Here is a 5,102-nt window from a genome sequence, read left to right on the forward strand (position 1 = left end):
CAGTTTTGACCTCGTCATCGTCTTCCACCACCTTTCTGTCTGCCCTTCCCTTTAAGCCTCTAGCTCTTTAGTGCCAGGCAATGGCCATGTCGTTTACTGAAGCCTGCCATAGTCAAAGCTGAATGGATGCATAATGAATGACTCTTATCGCAAAGAATGACAGTGCAGGTTGGTTTCTCCTACAGAGAACTAGGGCTGCTGTTCTTCTTGTGAGCAGTATCTGTCTGAGGGATGTAGCGAGAAGTATCTGCTTTAACAATATTTACATCTTATGACACACAGCTACACCCACATTTACCCTTTGCTTGACCCATGGATCATTCCTGTATGTTTTATTCATCTCAGCTGTCACATGAATGTTTTATCAAGGCGTCGACAATAGCTGTAGTGCTTGCTTTCAAGCATAAACTCTCCACTGGTCCCGCAATGTAAAGATACCAGACTGAGGGTGTGCATCACAAACTGTTTCAGTGGGTGCATTCTTAGATTATCAGCACATTGCCTTTAAGTATCAAATTAATTGCAGAACCATTGTGTATATTCCCCTAGGGACAGAGAGATTTAATTAGATATTCAATCTAAATGGCTAACCAAAATGAAATATTCATGACTTAACACAGAAATTCCTTCAGTGTCCCTTGGCAATGTTCTGTTTCATATCAAGTGAACACTCATTGATAAAGAAAATATCATACATTTACATTTGCTTTTGCTGCCAGGAATTCTTTTTCCCAGTCGGACGTATAATCCGTTGAAGCATCATCTCAGGTCGTATACATTTCAGAATACAAAACTAGAAAGATTTTCCTCAGCGCAGCTATAATCATAAACTGCCAAGTCATAATTTCTGTTACCTTCCATCCATTCCGCTCATCCTTTTCAGGGTCGGGGGGGCGCTGGAGCATATCCCAGCTGTCGTAGGGTGAGAGGAGGGGTCCACCCGGGACAGGTCGCCAGTCTGTCGCACGGCCAACACACAGAGACAAACAACCCTTCGCACTCACATTCACACCTATGGGCAATTTAGATGAATCAGTTAACCTACCTCCACAAACTGCATGTCTTTGCTACAATTTCATCCAGACTCTTGTTGATGATTACCAGCCCAAAATGAACAATATATACAGCATGATAAAGTAATTAATTACTCTCAACAAATAATAAGTCATACACTAAGCTAGTAGCTAAGTTATCTGTGTTGCTAACAAAAGCCAAACAATCTGTTTGTCTTTGATCAAACTATAGCAAATTACTGCACAATGCATTGTGTCTTTATTGTTAAGTTGTTTTTGTTTGCTACTATAATTTGCTAGTGATAAGAGAGGTCATGCTAAAATCTGAATTGTTTATGCAGCTATAAAACACCTATAAAAGTCACATCATTTGTATTTCAAGATTCAAACAATTTATTTATACCGTAAATAATTACTGAAGATACCATCGTCATGTCCTAAGCATAAACGTGTTTAACTTCCTTACTTAATGCTTAATACTTGATAATCTCAGCGGAAAGACTTCTATAAACTGAGGCAAGCAACTTATTTAAATTCATTTAACGTTTAAGTTAAATTCATCAGGCCTTCTGCTGAATATTGTTCAACCCAGTATCAAGGCAAAGCTTTCATGCTTTGCTGCTCCTAAGGATGAAATGGACATGCATGCTTAAGTTGCAGTAAGTTGTAGTAAGCTGCACCACCAGCGCGATATATTACTTCAAAACACCATGAGAACAAACATTTAGAGATATATCACTAGTCAGTAGTGATGTGCGATACCACTGATTTCCTTTCCGATCGGATACCAAGTAATATTCAGGGTGGTATCGACGATACTGATCCGATACCGATACACTGTAAACCCCAACAGTCTACCTGACTTATAAAGTTTGTGGATATAACAATTAAAATTCCTAACAAAGTTGAAACAACTTAAAACTTTTCTGTTCGGTTAACGATTCAAACAGTTATAATTGTACATGGCTTAGAAGTTAAGAGTAAATACTGCTTTCTTAATTATGATTTTTGAGTAAATGTTTTTTTCCGAGCTCCGCATGTGGACGTCATGACGTCATGACGTCTTCTCTCTAACCTGAACGACGTTGACAGAAAATTCTGTTCAATATGGCTGCCCTTCTCGAGCGACTGGAGAACACATTTGGAGAAACTTGTAAGTAAAACTGAACCTTCGTTATGTTTATTTTTTCCGTAAAAAAGCAAGTATATTAATATGTTGCAGCCAATAACTTGTTTTCGAATGCGCTGTTGTGTTAAAAAGCACAGATCCAGGTGGTGAATAGTTGTTCGCGGTTGTTCGCGCTCTTTTTCAAACATAGATTATGTCGTCAGTTTTACAGTTTTAACCGATTAAAACACAGTTTTACGAAGAATCACACATAAAGAAAGGGTCTTAGTGATATTTTAACGACCCCTTGCCAACGCAAGAAAGTTGGCGTTTTTACAACAGCAGCCTCATTGTTCGGCAGGTTTTTTTTTTTTTTTCTTCTCATTAGCATCATTCAAAAGTGACTTAGCTAGCAGTGGCAACTTCTATCTAAAACAATTGAAATATAGCAAGGTGTTGTATATTTAGTGTGCTGATAAGGTTTTCAATATTTTTATTTTTTCTTCCAAGGCTGAAGGCCAAAGACAAAAAGACAGAAGAAAAAAAAATTCAGACTGCAATTAATTTCAGGTGGAGACAGTAAACACAGGTGAGTTGAAAGATCTATTGAAGAAACCATTCATTAAGTCCCTTAAGGTGAAGATTTCATATATTGATAATGATAAAATTAACACAAATTAAAAGTTTCACTGATAAACACACAATTTTTCCTTGCTTTGAACCCCATGTTCTATATAGATCACAGCTCTGATCTGGAGAACACTATTTTAAAATACTGTGTAGGGTTTTTGTCAAATGATTAAGAAACATACTCTCTGTCACAAGAGACAGAAAGGTTGTATCTTAAAAGAAAAGTCTCCAAAATTTAGTAGAGTCTGATGTCATGCAGTTTCATAAACATGTATTCTCCCCAAAGAATGACACCTGAAAACTTTGCGTTAAATGAACTTTTCTTTTCCCTTTTTAGGAGGCGCCTGATATCAACGTGAAACGCACTGCAGTACTTCGTGCCCTTCCTGTATACCTGCGGGAGGAGGACCCAGAATTCTTTTAGACATGTAATGTAAGTGTATTTTTGCATTACTTAAATTCTGCCAGTAAGATAAAATGCTATGGATTTTTTTTAAATACAATTTAATACCCTAGCAGCTACCAAATTGTACAAACAAAATACCCTCTCTGTAGAAAACCCACACACACACAGGTCAGGAGCAGGGCACAGGCGTATCACAGCACTATGGCTATGCTGCAGGTGGCCCAAAAACCAGGCTGAAGTCAAGATTTAGTTTCTTTTTGAGATAAAGTCATGAAATAAAAAATTACTTTTTTTTTTAGAAAAATAATAAAAATACAAATTATGTAATGCAAGAAGCTAACACGTTAATGTACATTTTTCAAAAAAAGTAGAGTACCCTAACTCGTTACAAAGTAACCCACTACACTGCTGAATGTTTTGCTAGATTACAGGTCATGCTTGTCACATTCTCTCAAACCAACCTTACTTATTTAATTGGGGCGATCGTGGCTCAAGAGTTGGGAGTTCGCCTTGTAATCAGAAGGTTGCCGGTTCGAGCCCTGGCTCCGACAGTCTCGGTCGTTGTGTCCTTGGGCAAGACACTTCACCCGTTGCCTACTGGTGGTGGTCAGAGGGCCCGCTGGTGCCAGTGTCCGGCAGCCTCGCCTCTGTCAGTGCGCCCCAGGGTGGCTGTGGCTACAATGTAGCTGCCATCACCAGTGTGTGAATGGGTGTGAATGTCTGGATGACTGAATGTGTAAAGCGCTATACAAATACAGGCCATTTACCATTAATACTGTGTCTATTCCAGGCGGACGCATTGGATGAGTCGACCCTCATTGACACTCCAGTTGCCCTTCTCACAGTGGTTACCGACGGCGCTTCCCAGTCCAGTCCATTTTACTTCCTCAAGCATGGCTGTTTTGGTGAAAGGTGACTAGGTGATGCGTGATATTCCCAGATTTGCAAATGCATTTGCTTTATTGTTTGGCTTGATCTATGCTCTGCATTTAGACTACCCCAGGAAGCTGGTTCACACATTTGCCTTAGTCCAAAATATCTTCATGGGGCTTGATGACGGCAAACCCCTGAAACCCCTGCCTACATGCTCTTAAGGAATATAAGGCAATGTTTGTTAGGACACGCACTCTGTTACTGAGCACTTTGTTTGAAGCACTTTAAGCACTTTAAGTTTACTACAGGCTTTGGGTGGATTTAACTCCATCAGTTTACCTAATTTTCCTATACTTGACTGCCTTATCTGGTTATTTGGAAGCTGATCATCTTTGTACCCATTTTAAAAAATTGTTTTTCATTTCTATTTAAAAAAAAGTGATTAGTATTTGACTTTTTGTTTTGCATTTTTGTGTATTTTGAGAAAGATGCAATTAGGACTGATGTCGTCCTTTGTGAGTTTATAAAAAGATAAATGTTCTACACAGAATTTATAATGCTCACTTTATGGTGCCGATGTCCATGTTAGTTGTTTTATAAAAACATTTGTGATGTTTTTAAATTTTCATGAAAAAATGTTAAATAAACAAAATGTAAAGTAACTGAATTTCCGTACTTTTTTTTTTTTTTAGTAGTCTACACTCACAACATATCTTTTAATTAATAATCAGATAATTTGAGTTTAGGTTGTAATATAATTGCATTGTGTTGCATCAAAATAATAAACTACAAGAAACACAAAAATATTGAAATTAAAGTATACAGTCTTTGAGTAAAGCTCAATTAATAAAATATAAAATATAATTTAAAATTTTTAGGTTAACAATAAATACAAATTTTGAGTACCCCATACTTAGAAGATATGAGTTTTTGTACTTAAATCTTTTGAGGTAATCAGTTTCCACAAAAGTTTTAAGTTCAGTCAACTTGTTCGGGTTTACAGTGTACTTTGTACAAAAACTTATTTTATTTATTGTATCTCAAGCGTCATATAGCGTCATAATGATTACAG

At 37.3% G+C, this 5,102-nt stretch overlaps 1 long non-coding RNA gene across 1 annotated transcript; it reads left to right on the plus strand.

The window, feature by feature from the left end:
• Positions 1–2,048: 2,048 nt before the first annotated feature.
• LOC146644513 (uncharacterized) lies at positions 2,049–4,692 on the plus strand. The gene is made up of 4 exons (XR_014909075.1): positions 2,049–2,166; positions 2,632–2,710; positions 3,089–3,184; positions 3,948–4,692. It is a non-coding gene; the product is annotated as an uncharacterized LOC146644513 (long non-coding RNA).
• The last annotated feature ends 410 nt before the right edge of the window (positions 4,693–5,102 follow it).

This window comes from Rhamphochromis longiceps, linkage group LG20, assembly GCF_057381845.1.
Source record: "Rhamphochromis longiceps isolate RC_006_pf linkage group LG20, R_longiceps_female_GT1.1, whole genome shotgun sequence".
In the NCBI taxonomy this organism is placed as follows: domain Eukaryota; kingdom Metazoa; phylum Chordata; class Actinopteri; order Cichliformes; family Cichlidae; genus Rhamphochromis; species Rhamphochromis longiceps.